Genomic DNA, 24,644 nt, shown 5'->3' with positions numbered 1-24,644 from the left:
GGTCTGATGGACTTTCTTCAGCAGAAGAGCTCTAGACAGTCCCATCGCACACAGTCTCAAAACTATGACATCTGAAAATGAACAGTCTTCATAACACAAACCATGGATGCCTTCTATTTTGGTAACCGTCTAAATCAAAAGGTCATTTAATATGCATTTGCCTTACATTAGGTTAAATCTGATCTCAGAATCCTATTCGATTTGAGAAACAGATGAACAGAGCGTGCGAGCGAGAGTGTCATGTCTTGACCCGACTCTCTAAACATCTGTACACCAAATGTACAAGTGTTTTTCTCAATCTCCTGTTGTGCTTTCGGCTGTTGCTTGTTTTATTTCATGCTTCCATGTGGTTTGTCTTTTGCTGGGTGTTATCTTGATCATAGACTGCTCTGTTGTCTCCCTTTCTGAACATCTGTTATATACTGTGTTGTGCCCTGTAGCTTAATATATTCTGTACTGTTATCTTTTTTAATGACAGCCTCACAGTTTCAGACTCATGCTACAACCAGATGATAGTACAAATACAAATATTCTTGTCAATCTATTTATATGCAAAAATATAAATAGATTATCTTTCGATATATCTATTTAACGTCATCTGTTTCAGACCTTTAATAATGCAGATCAGTGACCTTCATGTATCTGTGTGAGCGTGTGCATGTGTGTCTGTACGTGAATGTGTATTCAAACAGACTCCTTCTCTCACCGTACATCTCTTCGCTCTGCTCTCGACTCGTTCTAGGTGTTGTCGTAGTGTCTTCTGTAAGTGCTAACCTTCATGCTTTTAACGTGTTCATATGTTTTTGTAGCTCTGAACACTGTGAGTAATAAAACAGTGCCTGCAAAACATTAATAAAATTCTATGCTCTCTCAAACTCTGCTGGTAATTTCACATCTTATCAAAATCCCAAAGCGCTGGATAAAAAGGATGAATGTATTTTCCCTCAGGCGGATTTTCTTATAATAATGCTTTGTTAATATCGCAATTAGTTTTATAATTATTGCCACAAGTGAATGAGCAACAGCATTTTCATACACATAAATTAAATTTCAGTCATTTATGGATCTTAATTGTTATTTCACACATGAATGAGGAATATGAGTTACTCTATCTTAGGGACCACATGAGTAAACACATCATACATGATACATCTACAAAATCAAACGTTTAAAGTGATTTAAAGGGATAGTTCACCCAAAAATGAAAATGATGGCATCTTTTACTCACCCTTGTGTCAGTATGACTTTCTTTCATTTGTAAAACAAAGGGAGGAATTCAATACATTACACAAATGTTTCTTTGTGGGTTCTATGGAACAATGAAATTGGTACAGAATGGCACAAGGGTGAATAAATGATGACAATCTTTTCATTTTTGGGTGAACTACCAATTTATTCACTTTCTTCATCAAAACAGATTTGGAGAAATTTTGCATTACATCACTTGCTCATCAATGAATCCTCTGCAGTGAATGGGTGCCGTCAGAACGTGAGTCTAAACAGCTGATAAAAACATCACAATAAAGTAATCTCCAGTCCATCATTTAATATCTTGCTAAGTGAAAAGCTGTATGTTTGTAAAAAATAAATCTATCGAGATAACTTCAAACTGTTGCTTCCAGCTAAAATAGCAGTCCTCTAACCATAATGCTGCTTTCTCCAGTGAAAATTGTTTCTTACAAACACACAGCTTTTCACTTCACAAGACAATAATTGATGGATAGGAGTCATGTTGTGGATTATTGTGATGTTTTTATCAGCTGTCTGGACTCTCATTCTGACGGCACCCATTCACTGCATCTTAGATGATCTGAGGGTGAGTTTTCATTCGTGGGTGAACTATTCCTTAAAATTAAGTTCTGGAGCACATAAATATACACCTCCTTCACTGAGTGATTGTTTGTGAAATGTTTCTACTTCTCCCACATTTGCTAACATGTGTGTATTAGACCCATGACTCAAATGTCACAAAAATAGAGAGCCTTTATTTGTGGGAGACAGCCTTTTCTCTCTCCCACCCTAACTTCACTTCCTCTTCTCTTTTCTTTAAGTTCACTCCCTTCTTGACAGTTTAAACACTCTATATACTTTCCTTCCATTACCAGGTAGCCATTACAGGCCTCTGTGATTATCATACTTTAGAACGAAGACTGTTGTTTAACTGTGTGGGAAAAGAATACAAGCCAGCCGTCCGTCTCGAGGATAGCAGTGGGCTGAAAGATGAAGAGAGAAATAAAAGATCATTTTTTCCTGAGCGTTTGAAACGACACAGACCATATTTAGGCAGGTCTCTTCTCTATATGCTTGGCTCTGATAAGTACTATCCTTATCACTGCACTGCGAGACGGCTTTGGTTTAATAGTGTTGCTCTTCCCTTGCTGAGTAATTGTTTTGTAGCCTCTCTATGTTAGGACTGAATGATGTGCTGCCTTGTGTACAGTACTGCGAATGACTGAAAATGAAAAGATACACAGAACACAAATATGAGAAAAATATGCTTGAAGAAAAGAAAAATGTTGCAGCTGAGTGGGATATTTACATAAGAACCTTCACAAATCAATATATCCTTCTAGAAACAGTAGTTAAAGCAGCATGAATAAACCAGCTTGAACAAGGTGTTGTTAAGTACATACTGCAGATGGTCAGGTTATGAATTTTTCATATCTCAAACTGTCCTGTTGCCGCTTAAAAGGATGTGCTTGTTTCTACCATACATGAGATCATAAATGCATTCTCAGTCTAAGCAAATGTTCACCAATATTTCATGAAGAAATCACAGATGGAGAATATTTGTAGCCACGAAAACAAATAACTTTGACAAAAGATAAAAAGGAACAGAAACTCAAGATTTAACATTTCTAAAAATCGTCGCTCGTTTACTAGCACTAAAAACATACCGAGAAGCTGCATCACGGTAAAAGATGTCCGCATGTTTATGGGTGATTCTTAGACTATGGGCACTTTTATGTTCTTTGGTCATATTTTTAAAAATACATATAATTTTGGACAAATTCCTCTTTCTTTGTCAAACTAACAATACAACCACCTTAAAAACTTTTTACTACCTTTCCATTATGATTTTTTCATACTTTTCAACCTCCGTATAGGTGTCAAAATCACTGTTTTCTCCTTGTCGCACACCCAGACTTTTAAACTTCAACAATGAAAATACAGTTTAAAAATATGACTTATCTGGTAACTATTAATGTTCCTGAATTAAGCACTAGTAAAATAATTAAAATACATTATAGTATTAAATGTGAGACCACTATCAATATTACTTTTTATACAAAATATAGCTGTCGCACAGTATTGGTGTCATTTCCACCACAACACTGTAATGTCCCTTTAAAAAGTTTGTGTGAAAGATTGTTTAGGTGGTTTCTATGGAAATGTTCAGTGACATCAGAGCACATGTTGGACATGGAGGAAATTTAAATTTTCATCAACAACAAATGGAAGAAAAATCGAGGTAAATATTGCTTGATCAGTTAATATATTTATTCTACGTCATTTCCAAGCATGCTGTACCTTCAAGGGTGTTTTTAAAAAGCTAAAAGTTTTAAGTTAAATAAGAGTATTTTTCATACATGAAATGCTAAGTATTACTTCAAAACTAATCAGTGGAGCTATCTTCCATTTGCCTCTGTGGTGGAAATGACATTTATGGTTACAAAGTACAATTGATATGTTTAATGACTTTGTGAATTGAGTTTAATGAGTGTGATGAGTTTAAGACTTTTTCTAATAAATACATCTGCTGTTTCTCTACATTCACGTTATTTCATTGTCATTTGCACAACACCCTGTCATTTCCATCACCACACATTTTTAAAAATATTGAAAAAGTTCTCATCACACATTAAAACTGTATCCACAATTTATGAGATCATGCTCTACTTAATATAAAAATTCAAGTTATTTATTTTCTAATAAGCTCTAACCCAAACCAATATTACATTTCAGAGTGTGACAGGTGTACAGTTCAGCATTTGGTCCTTAGGGCAGTTAATTTATCTCATTGACAAATGTATAATTATTGTACAACTAGTTACAAAAATGATCTTAGACAATTCTTGAGTGGCATAAGTTATTCTATATTTAAATAACAGCTGTATATTGAGATGTGGTGGAAATGACATTTGTTCATTGCAGGTCAGAAAAATGTAAAATATTAACAATTTCTCTTGTAATCTAAGTTTGTCCTCTTACAGACCTTAACACTAGACAAATTATTTAAACTTATGAGACTGTGTTACGTGACTTTTGAACAAGTTTTTTAATTCAACTTCACAAGGCTAAAAGTGCCCCTAGTTGAAGAAACGCCCTTATATAGAACGAAAGGAACACAATAAAATAACGCACGTTCTGTGTGAACCTTGTTTAAACCTCAGTAAACCCATAGAAAACTTACCACTTTTTATTTTAAGTGATACTTGGGTCCTGAAGGACCTGCACGTATCTGTCCACACCCACTAGGTACACACAAAGCAATTTGAAAAAAATTAAATCTGATTGGATTGAAGTCTGAACTTTTCGCCACTATTTTTAGGCTAGCTACTATATACAATACTATAGCTACTGTATTATTGGCTACTATACAGAAAAATAGCAAATAGAAATTATACTGATTCAGCTGTATGCAAGGAGGGACGTTTTCTTTGTCAGTTGCTGAGGGGTCTGAGGCTTTGGAGGCCTCTGAGAGTCTGAGGCCTCAGATCATTAGCCTCGCTGGCCAAATTTTCAAATAACAGAGACGATGGAACATCAAAGAAGCAAAACTTTAACTTTCAATAAAATGTTTCAAACCATGCAAAGCAAATCTCAGGAGTCCTTACCACCAACACAAGCATGAAGTGAGACTGTTTATGTGATAGGCCTCCCTTGATGAAAGCTTTGTTTGGCTGAATTCCACTTGCTTGCCCCCACACATCTGTGCGCCTATCGCACACACACTGAGCTCTGTAGGTGGGCTTTCCCTTTCCACTTTACTCTGCTCATCCTTTTGAAGATGGTACACAGAAATGCTTGATGAGAGGGAAGAGAAGGGAGTTTTAACAGTTGTGACAGCAGATCAGATAAGCGGAGCGATGCAGACTAATGAAGGAGAGGATGAGAAGGATGTTATTTAGGGAATAACTAATCATACCATGCCAAGTCTGTTTTAATGGGAGATTGTAATTGATAAGTAGCTATACCTATGCAGCTTTTTGTCCAACATATGGACCTAACAACAATTTTCGGTTACACTTTATTTTGATAGTCCACTTTAGACATTCTACTAACTATAAGTAACTTTGTAACTACATGTCAACCAATTCTCATTCATTTGCCATTACATGTCTACTAACTCTCAGTAGGGTAGGTGTAGAGTTAGTAGAATAAGTTGACATATACTTGCAAAGTTTCTGATAGTCAGTATGTTGTGGACCCATCAAAATAAACTGCTAGTTGACATGTACTTGCAAAGTTACTTACTGTTAGTATAATGTCTAAAGTGGACTATCGAAATAAAGTGTTAATTTTCTGTTGTTTGCAAGTATACATTGCAAGTGCTTATTAATGTTTATGTTTGTTTATGCACATTCACCCCAATGTGAATCTCATTCAGTCTCATGAGGGCAAGCAGCACTCACTTTAGGGAGTACAGGCCTAGAGCTTTACAATAAAGGTGATACGTGATCTATGTTATGTTTTACTAGCACAGAGCATAAAACGCACTTGTAAAAAAATAATAGTTAACCTTAATGCTTGTTAAGTGTGTTAGCTAAATAAACGCACGATGAAGGAGTGTAAACCAAAACAGAGTCTTTTTAATAAAATTCCAAACAGAGATAATCCAGGAGCGAGGGGTAGCAAAACACAATGAGCAAATAATAGCAGACAAAGAAACAAGGATGAACACAGGCTTTAAATACAAAACGTAATCAAGGGGAAACAGAAACAGGTGAGGAGCTAATTAACTAATGAGGAGAACTAAGGAAACTGGGTCAACATGTGACAATGCTAGCACATAACCATAGCTTTATTTCCTATAATCTTTGCTGAATCCCACAAATAATTATGATACTGGCGGGAGTTTGCAGTAAAATTGCTGGGGACTTTACCTGCTGAAATCTGGATATTGATATTGGAAAAGAAGTTAAATAAAAGTGTAATACAGTTTGGAATAATTAGAATTTTTGAATGTTTTTGAAAGGTCTCTTATGCTCACCGAGGCTGTATTTATTTGATCAAAAATACAGTAAAAGAGTAGTATTATGAAAAGTTAATATAATTTAAAATAACTGTTATCTAACAGCTTATGTATTTTAAAATGTAATTTATTACTACGATGGTAAAGCTGAATTTTCAGTGTCACATGATCATTCAGAAATCATTCTAATTTGTGATTTGGTGCTGTTATTACTAATTATTACTTCTGCTCAAGTATTAATAATGTTTCCTATTATTTTCAATGTTTTTTTTCTGCTTAACATTTTTGTGGAAACTGTGATACATTCTTTGATGAATAGAAAGTTCAAAAGAGCAGATTTAATTTGGAAAAAGATCTTTTGTAACATTGTAAATGTCTTTACTCTCACTTGATCAATTTAATGCAACCTTGCTGAATAAAAGTATTTTTATTCCTTCAGAAAAAAACAACAACTTACTGACCCAAAACTTTGTATGGTAGTGTATAAAGGTTTCCACAAAAAATATCGTACAGCACAGCTATTCAACACCGATAATAATCAGAAATATCAGAAATATTTCTTAATCACCAAATCAGCGTATTAGAATGATTTCATAAGGATCACGTGACACTGAAGACTGGAGAAATGATACTGAAAATTCAGCTTTTGCAATCACAAAAATAAATTACATTTTAAAATACATTAAAACAGAAAACTATTTATTTTACTATTTATTTACTATTTATTATTATTTTTATTTACTATTTATTTTAAATAGTAATAATATTTCACAACATTTTAGTGTTTTTGCTGATCAAATAAATGCAGCCTGGGTGAGCATAAAAGTAACTTTTAAAGTAACATAAAAAAACAGTAGATATTTAATTTGTTTAAAGCTAGCTACTATACACGGTAATTGAATATTTAACATACATTACTTGATTGGCTCTATGACTCTCTCTCCTCTCCACCTGTAGCTGGTGTGTGGTGAGCGCACTGGCGCCGTTGTCCTGTGGCTGCTGTCGCATCATCCAGGTGGATGCTGCACACTGGTGATGGTTGAGGAGAGACCCCCCCACATGATTGTAAAGCGCTTTGGGCGTATAGCAATAAACAATAAAAGCGCTATATAAATGCTTCATTCATTCATTCATATACAGTATAATTATTCCAATAGCTTCATATTCTTACTAAAATATAGTATGATATGAATATTATGTAAGCATATACACCTAATAGTGTAAACCATGCACACATTTCACCAGCACAGTCTACACACTCACCGCTTCTCATGCACACTTCCCATGTCACAACAGCAGCTCTCATCAGAGCACTTCACTTGCAGAGCAGCCTGTAAAATCATTACAGCAATCTTCATTAACCTTTGACCCTTCAGACAACTCCACAATAAGTTAGACTCAAACCTTGTCACTATTAATTTCATCTTAATACTGAAGATCCTCAATTATCACTTAATTTACATACTGCGCATTCACCTGCTGTGCAAACAGTATGTGAGTGTGTGTGTGTTTTGCAAACCACTTGACTGGGGTTAAAGGAGAATCTTTCTTGTTTTTAGTCCATTATGATAATGCCAACCTGTCACTGTAGTGCTCCCCACAGGCAGCCCACCGGTAATAAAGTCAGCTCTGATTTACTACATGTGAGTCAAACGTGTGTGTGTGTGGAATAGTAAAGGTGTCAGAGGATAAATGCAACGTTCATAAAAGAAAGAGCAGCATATGTGGCAATATAGAGACCAAGGGGTGGTATACGAATGTGGATGTGGATATGAAATCGGGTTAAAACTGAATAATGTGAGTTATTAAGATTCATTGCTGCTCTCTGACATCAGTCTGCACATATACTTTTACATCAAAGCCCTTGGGGTTTTTGGGTCAGAAAGTCTTCTGGCTGGCCTATAAATCTTGATAGGGTTCATCCACAGCACATCCACTCTCAGACTCCATACAGAGCATTAATTATTTATATCCTCAGTTCTGATCACCCAGAACTAATTCATGGCAGAGGTAGTGTGTGTGTGTGTATTTGTATATAAGTGTACGTGTGCATGCATATGTCTGTTTATGTGAGGGTCGCAATGGCTGCATATAAATATTGCATGAGAACGAGCCTTTAAATATGACTCCAATCCAGACAGATGGACTCTTTTCTAGTCATTCATCTGAGGTCCATTTATCACCACACTGCTTTTAGAATGGCGAGAAAGGAAAGAAAAATGGAGAGGAAAAAGATGAAATGGAGGTGGTATAACGATGCTGTTGAAATATAGAGAGAAAGAGTGATATTGTCCAGCATAGCCTTGATTTCTACTGATTTTTAACTGTTTTTCTATCATGGCTAACATGACATGAAAAGGAAGCAGTTTGGAGTGTCATTGTATGGTATATTTGCATAAAGGCAGCACAACTATCTTATGGAAGCACCTCTGCTGTCGGCTGGCCTCCCACCTGTAATTACATGGCAAGTGGGTAGAAAGACTCTCATTTGTATATGTGTGTGTATGTGCATCCATGTAGTTAAGACACTCAGCTAAGACAATTTCTCAGTGAGGATTAGTGAATAGGAGAGGGATGTGGTGGATTTCAAGGTTTATTTACATGCTGACTAGGATACACTATGGCTAAGAGAATTTGCTTAATGAGGATTACTGTAAAATGATGTCTCCTGCACATTAAAATTCATTTTGATGCTTTTCTTTTAATGATCAAAACATAATTTCTACACAAAACAGGTCTGTACTAGTGCTACTTTGTTTTGAACTGAGATCTAATTTATTTATTTAGTTTATATAGTTATTTAAGTACACTGTAAAAAGTGATAAGTTGACTTTTTTTGAATGAATCAGTTGAGTGAATGATTCAAAGACTCACTTATTTCATCCCCGAACGAATCTGTGTGTTCAAACAAATCGGTTTGAAACCATCATTGAAAAATCTTACAACTAATACAGAATGGCAGTCTGTCTGGAGATAACTGGTTGAATGAAAGATTATAAAAACTGTCCCCTGTCACCACCTTTTGGTCACCTATAATTATGTAACCTACAGAAAAGGCACTGACTGAATCAGTGGTTTTAAATAAATCAGCTGAGTAAATGATTCAATGACTCACTACTAGGTAGTTACTTGTTTTGTCCCTGAATGAATCGGTGTGTTCAAATGAATCAGTTAAATGAATGATTCCCTGACTTACTCAGAAAAACAGCCCCTTGTCGCCACCTACTGGCACAACCTTCAGTCACTGAAACATCGCACAACTAATATAGACTGACAGTCTTTCTGGAAAGTGTAAACATAGACAAGTGGAGAGATACAAGCAGGGGAAAAATATATAATATAACATCTAAATGAATATAATATCTATAATATAATAATATCTATAACATAATTTTATAATATATTTTTTAACCAGTCCAGAACAAATCTATAATGTTATGGAGGTTAGAAAGAACCATTGTGATTCTTAGATTGTTAGAATAATAATCTACTTGATGTTTAGAAAATGTTAGCATTATGAGTTATGTGCAGATCAAGTGCTGTCTTTGTATAAATATTTTTAATAAATATTTTTTGATATTTGTTTTTGTGTTGATTCGTAAGGCTGTTCCAAATTAATCTCTTATTATCATTCCTCATAAGCTTCTGGCAGATCTGAAGAAGAGAATGAGAGCATTCATTACAATTCAGGGGGTAACACACAGCATAAAATAATGTCCTGATGTTGCCATGGTGATGCAAGGCTCTGAGATCAAAGGTTTGAGGTATCATTTGGGAAGACTAAATGGTTGATTCAAGGCTGAGATCGGCAAAATACAATATATTAACAAATGTTTTTTAGCTGCCACCATACACTGAATTGAGATATCTCAGGGGATCAAGGTTTATTAAGCACTTAACCAAGAGAGAAAATGAGAGGGAGGATTGATGGGGGTGGAACAGTCTGTGTGTTGTCCTTGAGGTCAGGTCATATCCATGGCACATAATTAGTCAGATCAAATATTGATGAAAGGGACACAGAGAGGACCATTTTAAAAACTGAAATGATCAAGTCCACTGCATAATCATTGGATTAGCATTGAATCTATTTTCATTGACATGTATAAATTAAAGTGATTTTGGTTCCTTTAATCATGTCTTTTCCAGGCACTAATGCCCCTGAATGCACAAAACATATTTATCAACTTATTAAACTGTAATTTTCGGCCACAGCAATAGTGCAAATCAAATAGCCAGGGAAGATCTTCTGTCATCGAGAAACAAGAATCAATAAGACTTTAATTATGATGCATATGTTTTAGAGTTATCACTACAGTACTCTTTATGAATGTAATATGTATATATTAAAAGCAGTTTCATTATATATCACTGTCCCCCTCGCCATAACAGAGGGGAACAGAGTTAAAGAAATTTATTTTTTTCCACTTCCTGTAGCCACCAAAAACAAATTCAAGACCCTTTTCTGAGTGACAACAAGGCTAATGAAACCATTTAAATGCATGTCATCATCCAAGCACACTCTGTGTTAGTCTCTGCAATCTGCTTCATTCACTCGATCAAGTTGCTCTGCACTCTCCCTTTATGAAGGTCACCTGCTCATCTAGATCCAGACACTTGACCTTTCTTGGGCCTAAATAAGGGAACAACGTCAGAGAGAACATTCTGACAAACATTGATTTGTTTATTGTGCTTTATCAAGTAGATTTCCATGTTATATGAACTAGTGTGTCATCCACTGAGACCACTAGTTAAAGTGCTTTATTGGCATTTTTCCAATTTATCACATTTCCTTTGTTACAAAATATTTCATCAGCATAGTTATTTGAGTGAAAAGTTGAGACTGGTCCAAAAAGCATCTTGAGCTTTTTAGTCTGAATAGACTGCACAAAGAGTCTCATGATCACAAATTTGTACTTATTTGATTAGTATAAATATATTTCAAAAATATATTAAATAAATACATTTAATCAGGTTTTTATTCCATTTTTCATTGTATCAGACTTAGCTCACCCAAAAATGAAACACGTAAGACCTTCGTTCATCTTCAGAACACAAATTAAGATATTTTTGCTGAAATCCGAGAGCTTTCTGACCCTGCATAGACAGCAATGTAATTAAAATGTTCCCAAGACATTGTTAAAATCCATATGACATCAATGGTTTAACCGTAATTTTACGAAGCTATGAGAATGCTTTTTGTGTGCAAAGAAAACAACAATAACCACTTTATTCAACAATTCTTATCGACAGTAGCACAGCACATGGATGTGCATTCTTCTGCTCGTAAACAAGGCTCAGCGAATGCAAGTCCTATGTCAGCAGCAGCACGTGCATGCGTCATGCCACTCTCGGTAATGATGTGGAAGAGAAGCATTGTTGAATAAAGTTGTTATTTTTGTTTTCTTTGCGCACAAAAACTAATCTCGTAGTTTTGTAAAATTTTGGTTGAACCACTGATGTCACATGGACCATTTTAACGACATCTGGCAACATTTCAGTTACATTGCTGTCTATGGAGGGCCAGAAAGCTCTTGGATTTCAGCAAAAATATCTTAATTTGCGTTCTGAAGATGAATGAAGGTATTATGGGTTTGGAACAACATGAGGGTGAGTAATTAATGACAGAATTTTCATTTTTGGATGAACTATCCCTTTAAGCTCACTGTAGCTGCCAAAGCTGTTGGAATCTGCTTTGACAGACAGCAAATCTATTTATTATACATAATTAATGTAAAAAAAAGGATGTTAATTTGCAAAGAGTGGTAAAATATAATTTTATCGAATAAGTGAACCTGAACAGTAAACTGATTTTGACAGCCAGCTACACTGTACAAAAAGGGCAGAGCAGGCTCTTCTGTCTGTTGAAAAACAGCATTACAGTGTGATGTAATGTACAGAGCAGATGAGCAGTGATGTGCTGGATGGCTGCAGGGTGTGAATCCGCAAGACTGACAGGTGAGTTGATCTGTGTTAGTGCTTGGGTCATTGATTTGGGGGACAAATAATTCATTTGGGAACAACTTCATTGTGCTGGGCTGTCCAATTGAGTGACTCATATGCTTAGAAGAAACGACCATCAGATCCTCTCACTTCTCTGCTTCTCCTCCCACTCATTCACCCACAAGGACATGGGCATTTTTGCAATTATGACATACATGTGTGGTTTAACTGGTATGCGAGGTTACATTTGAGTGTGTGTGTGTTTGTTTATGTTTATGAATGTTGCTGCATCATTTGTACTCATTATGAATACTATATTTGTGCTTGCTTGTGTATCTTTGTCTTGCCTGGGGAGCGGATACTGAAAGACTCTTATTAGTCATCTCTTTTAATGTCTGATTGGGGCTGACATTTTGGGAACCATAGTGATCAGTACGCCTCACCTGATGAGTCATACACTATCCTCACATACTCCCCATATTCACCATCCACACACTCTCATTGTCATACGAAGACAAGTATACATTATGAAATCCTGCGAAGGTTATTCAGACAATGAATAAGACATGAAAATACACATCAATGAGATCCAAGGATTTTCTTCATCATGTTTATTGCAATGTTCCTTGAATAAATTCTGTCATCTTTTACTCACTCTCATGTTGTTCCAATCCTGCATGACTGACTTTCTTCTGCAAACATAAAAGGAGAAACCAAAAATAGTCTATTCGATTGGTACATTTCACTTCTGAAGCTATACAACTGTGTGAGAGGAACAAAGCAACACTGAATCATACCCTCCGGCATAGTTCTCAAATTTCATTTCGCATTTTGGCTTGTTATGTTCATTTATAAAGCACACAAGAACTAATGACATTTGGTGTCATTGATATGAAACATGTTTTTTGAATATGCTCAGGATTATTGAGATTTGAGAGCTTTTTTAACTAGTTCTTTTGAATTGTGTTGTCCAAGGAGAACTGCTTTGACTTTTTTTTTTTCAGCTGAAGTGAAGTCTGTAAAGATAAGATAATACTTTTCTTTGAAATTAAGACTTAAAAGACTTAAAGTCACATTGTGAGATATACAGTTGCAATCAAGTTATAAAATCGCACTTACAGTCACAATTAAAAGAAATAAAGTTGCATTTGTGAGACATAGTCGCAAGTAAAAGAAATAAATTCATAATTACGAGAAATAACGTCGCAAGTAAAATAAAAAGTTACAAGTGTAAGAAAATTGCAATTAAGAGAAATACAGTCACAACTGGGAGACAGTCACAGTTAAGAGACGTAAAGTCACAACTGTGAGATAATGTTGCAATTTTGAGATGTATAAAGTCGCAGTTAAAAGAAACAAGTCGCAATTGTGATAAAGTTGCAATTGTGAGAAATAAAGTTGCAGTCTTAAAATGTAAAGTCACAATTGTGAGATATAAAGTCGCAATTGTGGGATATCAATTCAAAATTAAAAGAAATAAAGTTGCAGTTGTGAGACATAAAGTCACAAGTAATAGAAATAAAGTCATAATTATGAGAAATAAAGTCCCAAGTAAAATAAAAAGTTGCAAGTGTAAGAAAGTTGCAATTAAGAAGCAGTTAAGAGAAATACAGTCACAACTGTGAGACAGTCACAGTTAAGAGACAAAGTAACAATTGTGAGATAAAGTTGCAATTGTGGGATATATAAAGTCGCAGTTAAAAGAATCAGAATCAGAATGAGCTTTCATTGCCAGGTATGCTTACACATAACAGGAATTTGTTTTTGTGACAGAAGCTTCCACAGTGCAACAGAATGACAGCGACAGAACAAAAAACACAGATAATAAATAGAACAAGTAAATAAGGAATAAAAATATACAAATTGACAATTGTGTGTACAGGTATATAGCAATAGACAGTTGTATGTACAGGTATATTATGTGCAAATTGAAATGTAGACTAAGTATGTGTGTTAGATAAATAAGTGTATAAATAGTGTGTGTTCCACAATTATTGTCAGGTGTTCATGAGATGGATTGCCTGAGGGAAGAAACTGTTCCTGTGCTGGCCGTTCTGGTGCTCAGAGATCTGTAGCATCGACCAGACGGCAACAGTTCAAAGAGGGAGTGTGCTGGATGTGAGGGGTCCAGAGTGATTTTGCCAGCCCTTTTGCTCACTCTGGATGAGTACAGTTCTTGGAGAGTGGGGAGGGTTGTAGCAATGATTCGCTCAGCAGTCCGGACTATCCTCTGTAAGTCTTCAGAGGTCAGATTTGGTAGCTGAGCTGAACCAGACAGTTATTGAAGTGCAGAGGATAGATTCAATGATGGCGGAGTAGAACTGTTTTAGCAGCTCCTGTGGCAGGTTAAACTTCCTCAGCTGGCGAAGGAAGTACAACCTCTGCTGAGCCTTTTTAACAATGGAGTCAATGTGAATGTCTTACTTCAGGTCCTGAGAAATTGTGGTGCCCAGGAACCTGAATGACTCCACTGTCGTTACAGTGCTGTTCATGATGGTGAGTGGGGGGAGAGCAGGGGGGTTTCTCCTGAAGTCCACGATCATCTCCACTGTTTTGAGCGTGTTCAGCTCCAGGTTGTTAAGACTGCACCAGACAGCCAGCTCCTTAACCTCCTGTCTGTAAGCAGACTCGTCACCGTCCTGAATGAGGCCGATAAGCATATGATAAGAAATATGTTGCAATTGTGATAAAGTTGCAATTGCAAGAAATAAAGTTGCAGTTGTAAGATATAAAGTCACAATTGTGAGATATAAATTTGCAATTCAGAGAAATAAAGTTGTAATTGTGGATACAGAATCACAATGAAAAGAAATAGTCAATTGTGATTATTATGCAATTAAGAGAAATACTGTAAAGTTGCAGTTGTAAGATATAAAGTTGCAACTGTGAGATATAAATTTGCAATTAAGAGAAATAAAGTTGCAGTTGTGAGCCATAAAGTCACAATTAAGAGAAATGAAGTTGCAATAAAAATAAAGATGTGAGAAATTCTCACTTGCAAGAAATCACAACCATGATATAAAGTAGCATGAAGTTTCTTATGTGCATTCTGACTGGCTGAATGCTGATGTTATGAAAAAAATAGTTTAATCTCTCACTGTGAAAAACTAAACGATTGTAATATAATTCAGGAAGATTGAAATAAGCACCCAAACTGTCCACCAGTCATTGAAGGTCAGACTGATCAGACAGTGAAAGTGCAAAAAGGACTCCAACACCTCAGATCATAACGGGTGCGGGTGTCTGCAGGGACACCCCGAACACACATACATTACTCTAGTCATGTGTCCATGATGTCACCCCTCTCGAGCGTTATCTTACTAACAGAAAGGGAAAGGTGAGCAAAGGGGCAGTTGGTTGTTTGGTCAGATAAACCTCCTGAAGAGAGTGAAATATTATATGACATTATATTAACATTAATATGACGAGCACAGTGTGAACTCATACAAGCACACTTTAAACATTTGTTCCCCTGCCCATTGTCCCAAGAGAGCTGCGTAGGGGATAAGAGGCACAGATGGCCACTGTCAGGACTGCTGATAAAGTGAAACGTCAAGAAATGTTTCTCATCACACACATAACATTTTCTGATGCTATGGAGTTCACACTGGATTATCAACGCCTGTTTGGACTTATGATGCACATTCAGATCTCCTACTCTGCTGACTGCTTCAGTACTGATAATACCACAGAAATTTAATCTTCTTTAAATAAGTGTACTGTTACAGTACATTGGGCAACAGGGCATATAAATATATAGCTATATCTAGACCTTATTAAAGAAAGAGATAAAGCCTAAAAAGAGCAAATGTTGGGGTAAATTGTGAAAGCATGTCCATATTGCGCCCCCCAGGCTAAAGAAGTAGATCCATATGCACATACACAGATACAGACAAGGAATGTGCTCACACATACTAAACATGCATATATCAACACATCAAACATAATCAACGTACAGCATATTCATAATATTTTTGGTAAAGTCACTCACGTGAAAGACTAGATTCACATCACATCAGATTATAAAAACAGGCCAGAGGGCTACGTGATTCACACTAGACTCAATACTTAGTACTAGGTCAAGACATGAATCATTTACTAGATTAATTCCTTACATTTTCCTTCATTCTTGCTTTTTTAATTTTATTTTACAGATTTCAGTTCGACTCTTAGATTTGTTTTATTCATACATTTAAATATTAAATTCATACAATTATAGGTTTTTTATCAGGATAGATAATTCTTTGAATGCATTGTACTTATCCCTCACAGCCTCGTTTTCAGTCCTGTCAAAAATTAAATATGCCGTTAGTCTATAGACAAATGGAGAAAGAAAATTGATTGGCAGAAGGATAAAGAATTTGGCCAATGTTTTATATTTATTTATTTATTTATATAAATACTATTGAAAAGTTGCTAAATTAATACATATTCTATTGCTTTATTTAACTAACCCTTTATTGTTTAATTTAATAATTAAATAAAAATATTTAAATACATCTATTTATTTGTTATTTGAAAAAACATTTATTTATTTACTTTTTTATTTTTTACTTATTAGAAAATTGATAATTGATTGGTTCATTTTATTTTCAAATGGCACTCCTATAATCTTTCATATTAGTCAGCTGACTGTGTGAGAGAAATGGATGTATATGAACCCCGCAGATGGATGAGTGGAGTCAAGGATTCTTCTATAGATAGAAGTGGTGCCCATTTTGAATGTGGTGAGCCATTTTGAAGCCATCAGCCTAAATAAATGATGGCTTGATGACAGAGGAGTGTGGAGCTGATAAAGATTTCAGCTGAAAATCCACAGTTCTTTTGAAAGTGGGAGAGTGAGAGAGAAGATAATGCATCCACATGCATCTTCATCAGGACAGTTTAATCAACAGTTTCCTCAAGATGTAATTTTATACACGTCTCTCTAAAGCTGATTTGAAAGCGGATATGAACGACTCATCTTGCATTACTTTACTTTGCGCAAACAAACAACTTTAATCGTTACTTCTGTTTATTGCTGCCTCAAATGGATTTTGAATTCCACAGTGGCAAAACACTGCAAAGTCCAGTAATCCAGTGCATCTGACTCATAACAGGAGAGGACTGTAGTGCGTCAGAGCTGAAATTCGGAAGGGAGCTCTGAAGCTCTTTCAATGGTCTCTGATTCACCATGAATATTTGAGAGTGAGAAGTACACTGATTCTTCAGTACTGAAACAAAATTTACCAAAAAAATATCTAGGATGAACCTCTCCAACCTTTTCAGAATTTTTAACACGTGTTTAAGTGTAGTTTTTACAAAATGTGTGTTTTCCCTTGCCTATCGCTCAGTAAAGTTTAAAAAAATTTGTTGGTTGAGTGAACAATTCAATGACTCACTCATAAAGACATTGGCTATGTCTGAAATCACTCAACGAGTAGATACTTCTTTTGAATAATTACTTTATGACATGTACATTCTATATAGGGTGAAAGAGTGCAGTATGAATATAATTCAGACATACATTGATCATGGTGTCACTGTCATGTCCTGTGACCTACCAGCGTTGTCAATTGCAAAATGTTCATATGCTCCACAACTGGAATGTGTACGCTGACACGGCACACTTATAAAAACAGGCTCTCTCTCAGATGCAAGTGGGTTGTTAGTGTAAGTGGTTTGTCTTGTGTGTTCTTGTAGAGGTGTGGGTCTAGCTTTTTGGCCTGACACAGTCCCAGATGTTCTTATGTCTTATTCATGTACCATTTGGTCTTGAATGATGCTTGACTTAAGTGTCTTACAGCAGCCTCAACTTTGCCTGTGTGTGTCTGTGCATGACATCACTTTTTAATCTCACAGGGTAGTTTTTCTACCCAAAATGCACAAACCATGAGTAGTTTGAACAACTTTGTTTGAACATCTTGCATTTGGTGCATCAGGGTCATCAGTTGAAGTGCTTCTTTTCAGAAGCTTTCTTGAACTCCATCCCATCTACCCTCAAGCTCTCCAGTTTCGCCTCGCCATAATTCTACATGTGCTTTAATCCTTGTAAAAGGACACAAAACCAAAAACACTCAAATTACTGAAAATACACACAACAGTCAGGAACATTGGGCTACAGCATGACCTTGAACTGCAGAGAGTGTGTGGTGGATGCTGGGAGTGTAGTGGCTCATAGGTCAGTAAATCTACTGCACTTGTGGCATTTGGAATTGTTTAGTGTTCCTCTTTTTCTCTTTGTTCCTCTCGCCACCCCCCTTTCCATCACTCAGATTGAAACAGAAGTAGTGAAGACCTTTTCCACCCACCCTTAAAGTACACAGTGCTATTCAACGTGGACACCCTAACAGCACAAATGGACAACAGAGATTTATCTAAGCATCACTGGAAGCTTTTCTCTAGCACACACACATGCTTGTTCACAGTGGTGAAAAAAAATGTGTGAATTGCATCATGTCTGATGATCAAAATGGCCTGTGCAAAACACACATAAAAGAGACATAAAAGTGTGTGTCTGAGTGTCAGTGAGGACACATGTCTCATTTGTCAGTTCATTAATATTGATCAAAGCTAATGTACAAGATGTACTCAATGATTTTGCCTTCATTAAGAAGTTTTACACAGAGAGAATTAGGGGTATTTTTCCAAAAATGTTTAAAATGTTATTTACTCACATGAGATGAATCCAGTCAAAACACTCATAAAAGTGGTCCATATGATACACAAGCAATATGTTTTCTAAAGCTAGTAATGGGGAAAATGAAGCTTTTCGAAACTCCGAATCATTTGAACCAACTGCTTCGCAACAAGATACTGTTTTGAAGGGCTTGAATCACCACATGCTAGTCAGAACGTTGCAAATGCAACAAAAACTCAATCACATGTCAATAATTATTCGGTTACAACGGTTAGCGGCTCACTGGAGAGAAAATGAGCAATAAATAACACTGCGAAAGGTTTACACAATTTGTGTAAGAACAATTTGTTTCTTCCACAAATGTATTATTTGAGTCCATTGATTCTTATGATGCATTGCGTCCTTGAAGCTTGAAAGTGCATGGTCTTCACATTTTCTCCTATTGTGTTCAAAGAAAGGAGACTCATACGTGTTTAAAATGACACAGTGGTGAGTAAATGATGACAAAACTGACTCGCGACATATTAATGGCTTTAAGGAGTAATGTACTTTAATTAACAAGTGACACAAGAGTAAAAAACTAAATACGTAATACATTTTTTTTTTGGCTTAGATGTGCAGTTTCATTGCCCTTTGTATGATGTGTCCTCTATGTTTTATTTTTTTGGATGTAACCCAACAAGGCAATATCGCAGCCATCCCATCTGACTAACAACCTCTGGGATCCAGGTCTATATTGCAATAGTCGTCAATTCGTTCTGACCAAGACAGTTTAGTAATTATGCTGGTGTATTTAGAGCGGTGAAAACATGGCAGTGTGTTGCATGAATGATTTCATATTATGTGGCAAGTAATTCATCTTGACTAAGAGTCTCATTTACTTATAATCCACTATTAGGAATGATAAAGCATGCACTCTGATCCTCTATTTGCAGATGGAGATGTTTGACTGAGGGTAAAAAACAGTTTCTATTAAAAACAGGCACAACTATCAATCTGAAGCTTTGGGGAAAGCTCGCAAGCACTCATTTGCCATACCAAATAATGGTTGATTTCCATTTGTTCCAGTCAGGGCACAATTTAATCATATCACATCTATTATTCAAAACATTTTTTGATGTTGGATAACAGCAGCAGTATTAGTGGCATCATACAGATTCATTATTTATGCATGTGCATGCATGTATCTTTATGCGTGTAATAATGGTTTGCAATAGGGTCAGACAACCCCTAAACAGACCACTGGCACTGTCGCCATAGCAACAGCCAGTTCTGCCATCCCCCTGAACTGTTGCCAACAATCTGATGTCTTTCATAAGACACACAAACACGACACGTGTCCTTTAAACTCAACAGGGGAGGTCTAGAATGATGGACAGCACATCCTAACCTCGGTCCAGGCCCTACAAAGTCGGTCACAGGGGGTCTGTGTAGTCATCTATTCAAGCAACACAGGCTTCAGAGGCAAAACATGTACTGAACAGCCAGAGGCCTAATGTCCAGACCCCACCCACTGGGTCTTTATACGGAGTGAATGCCTGAAGAGCTTGAAAAACGGACCTATAACACAAAAACAAGTCTAGTTGACAGCTGTGTTGTGTTTTAAAGGAACATTTTAAGTCTTATTGATAATTTTTCTGTTTGTTACAGTTAAAATGACAACTCTGTCCACATTTACTTGCCCTGATTGCATTGCAAACCCACATGACTTGCTTTAACAAAATATATTTTGAAATAAAAACTTAATTTTTGTCCTTACAATGAAAAAGGGTAAGTAAATGATGACAGAACTATTCCCTATATAGCCAAAGTAAGATAAAACTAGTAAAAATGATCATATTTAGAGATTTACCACTTTTAAAATTAGCACTGTCTGATAATCTTCTAAATTTCCCATCTGTGGCATGTTTAGCTAAAGCATTAAACACAGCTGAGTACACAATTATTTTATAATCTTTCTAAGCTCAACATTCTGCTTATGTATATGAGTACACTACATGGACACCCACTTACGGGTTTGACTATTTCAGCTATGCTGCCACTATGCTCTCAAACTCAATTTTAAGTAGACAAACAATGTTTTAACAATTTTCAGTCTTTGTCAGGTAGATCAGGTAGATCGAAAGGGTCGAAACTTTGTGTGTCTATTATTAAAGTTTATGTAATTCCGGAGATGTCATCTGATACAGAAATGGATACTCGGAGACGAGCAATATTGTCTTTATCTCTGTTATTCAGTCATTGTACAAGTAGATTGTGACGATTGGTGGTACTTTTCCCACCTCTCCTCCACTATTGCAAACGTGCGTCGAAGACTGATACGGAAGAGAAGATATTGTTGAATATAGTTTTCTTTTGTAAAGTTTTTTTGTGCACAAAAAGTATTCTTATCAAAAATTTAATCAAAAATATCTTAATTTGTGTTCCAAAGATGAACGAAGGTCTTACGGGTTTGGAACAACATGAGGGTGAGTAATTAATTACAGAATTTTCATTTTTGAGAGCACTGTAGAAGTGTGTTGTTTTTTCGTTGTATTCTGAAGGCCTTCTTGGTTGATTTGTTTTTTTTTGTTCATGCACCTGCAGTTTTGTGCTCACATATCTTGTTTTGTTTCAGCTATTCCCATTATTATTGACAGGTACATGAAATAAAGCATACAGCCATACAATCCCCTTTGACAAAATGTCAATAGAATGTGGCATACCAAAGAGCTCACTGACGTTCAAAGTATACTGTCCTTGGATGCCAAAGAAATATAGCCTGCACAAAGCCCAGACCTGAACTTTACTGAACACCTCTGGGACAAATTCAAATGTTGACTGGGAGCGAGACCCGACTGCTTGATTTCACTGATGCTCGTGTCTGAAATGGGAGCAAATCCACACATCCATGTTACAACATCTTCCTAGAAGAGTGGAAACTGTTAAGAAAACAAAGGGAGGGCCAGCTATAGTTAGCTATGTAATGTTTGAGTAAAATAATGGAAAAAAAAGAGAGGTAAACAATGTAAATATATATTAAATATATACAGAAAATGCTAATACAGAAATCTTAAAACATCTCTAATTCTGTATATTCGTTTATTTGAACAAACCAGATGGTGCTATAGTTACAACAGTGAAAATAAATAAATATCTTAATTATTTTAGATTTTGCAACTCATTGTCCACAGTGTTTTTTATATTGTCTCCTCCTCTTAGTCTTCGCATCAGTATGAATATTTTTTGTGCGTGTTTTTAAATTGTGCAACAGTTTCCAAGTCATTATTTAGTTAGTAGCGCCCCCTAGTGAAACCATTGCTGTATTAAAATAATCTTCTAGGGCTCAAGCCTTCAGCATTACCGCCATCATCCGGCAAAATATCTCTCTCTCCATTTTTGTATTGATTGTATAATGCATATAAAAACAGTTTTGTCAGGTAATTAGATTACATGATTTGTTATGCACAAATTGTCAGGCCTGCTAGGTTTATCATCCTGTTTTATCAACAGGCAGTGAATTTTTGATTAAAAACCTGCCAATGAAAGTGCTATGAAAACAGATGAAAACTGACTCTGACCTTGGTGTGAACCTTTAGCTTTGTTATAGTGTGAATCCTCCAGTGATCCCTGCAACACAATAGCCTACTGAAAGCCAATGAGGAGAAGCAGCAGGTAAATGATGAGGATGGTATTTTTCACTCACTCACAGGGTGCTGTTATATTTGCGGTCTATGGTTTTCACAGAATGAGAGCCACTTCTCAGTAAGGCGTGATGGACGCACGCTGTGTGGTGTAGGAGGTGAATGTGACTCAATATTGATTCTTTGCTCTTGTTTGGGTTGATGTGATGTCTATGTGTGTGTGTGTGTTTGTATGTGTGTGTACATGCATTCAATTGGTGTGGCTGATCATTCATAATTTTTTTTTGGTGTGACTAAGTACACCACAACTAATTTAGATTGCATTAGAGTCACTCTTTTCACACATCACACATGCTGACTATATATTTTGCTCTAAGTACTAACTTTTTTTTCAAACCAATGGACAGTAATATTCTGTTTATTATAAGCATGCTGCAGTTTTGACCTCTGCCGCTTTAAATGCTCAAGTACTTTAAAACAGAATGGATTCTGATTGACTGTCAATGGTTTTATCATTCATCACTTATCAATTATCAATCATCAAGCACTTCCAACAGTGTCATTCCCCTGTGTCATTACCGTTATAGTTGTGGTGTTAACTGCTATTCTTTTACATTTAAAATAATTTTTAGAAATAAATCTTTATCAATATATTTACCGTCCTTGGTGTGAATAGTAATTTTTTAGCGAGATTTTGAAAGTTGTGATGAAATGGAAGTAGTGACCGATCCTTTCTTTTGTACTGTGACATACATCTGAGTGAAAACGAATATAGAAAAGAAAAAAATGTTGTGTGGTGTTCTGTCCATCAGTTGTTGATTGGATGGAGGCAGATCGCAATGTGAACTTTGGTTGATTGTAAGAAATGGGCAGAGTTTAAGCGGTCTAAATGATTAGAGAAGTCTTGTATACGTCACTAGAGATAAGCCTGCCATTTTACCAGAAGATAAAGTTATGGTTAAAATTCACGAGATCCAAATAAATTACAAATGTAACATGCATGGATGAACAGTTCACAATCAATAAGATGCATTTAGAAAACAAATAGTGTGAATTTCTATTTCATGCCACTCGGGTTACTCTATGGCAGTGGTTCTCAGCCAGATTAGCTTTAAGACCAAGATCTTGCCACGAAGCCTACAAAGCACCAAAAATTGTATCAAACAAAAGTATAATGAATTGTAAGTACAAAATTAAAACATGACTCAATGGAAACTAGTAATGAAACTTTAAAGCCGCAATGAACAATGGTGTCACATCTTGTCAGCATTTCTCTACTTTTAAATCTGTATAGCTTTGAAATCTTGGGCATTTCTGAATATTTTGTTGCAGCTTGATCAAACTGAGCTCCTATTCTGTACTGCTTCGCTTCAGTGACCTCTTACACAGATCCTTCTAATGTTCCAAGACCTAATTCCCATCCGGCCTGAACTTTACGCACTTGAGGATTTAAAGATCCCAAAAACCTACTTTCCTATACCTATTCTCTTTCTCATGGTATCTCAGCTCAGCTCAAAACGGTCTTTTCTGAAGGCACTTTACAAAGCCTATTCACTAGTTTACACCATGGCTGAGCATCCAGGCATACTGCTTAATGTCCAGAGGGCATGAAAATACAGCAGCCTGCCATCGTGTCTCAAACTCTTTGCTCCACTAAACAATAAATCTTCTTCCCAAAGGCCCAGACGTGCAGTTTAGTTCCTGTCAGGCAAAGGATACGATTTGACAGCAGTGTAGTTATTTATATAGTAATTTAGCAGACACTTTCGACTGCAAGTTTACCTGCTACAGAGAATCTCCTCCTGTTGTATCATATTTCAGCCCTATCTCATGAGAAAAGGTGACTATTTTAGAATTTAAATTATGGCGATTTAAATAGATTTTTAGGGGAAAGAAGCATGAAGGTCCACCCCTAAAATGGAGGATTAGTTTTAGGGGTGGACCTTCGTGTTAAATGTTTTCATGATATCTTGTTTTTCTGATACTTTGTTCTTGTTGTTCTGTTCAAAGATGTGAATGAAAATGACAGAATCTTAAAGAGAGACTAAAACCTGAGTAACCTGCCACAGTGTTACACTGCATTAAACACTTCCAAGTGAAATCCACAGGATGCTAAAACAGTACACCATTTCACATTATATGTTAAAGAAGGTGTCTGAAAACAGCATTTCACTGCTAGTGAAAACAAGTTTGTGTGTAAATGGACTTTTGGTATCAGTTTATAATAGATAAAGGATGAAAATACTCTCTAATAATTAGTTATTTT

The sequence above is a fragment of the Onychostoma macrolepis genome, chromosome 13 (genome assembly GCF_012432095.1).
Source record: "Onychostoma macrolepis isolate SWU-2019 chromosome 13, ASM1243209v1, whole genome shotgun sequence".
NCBI classification, from domain to species: domain Eukaryota; kingdom Metazoa; phylum Chordata; class Actinopteri; order Cypriniformes; family Cyprinidae; genus Onychostoma; species Onychostoma macrolepis.
This window is presented reverse-complemented; position numbering follows the sequence as displayed.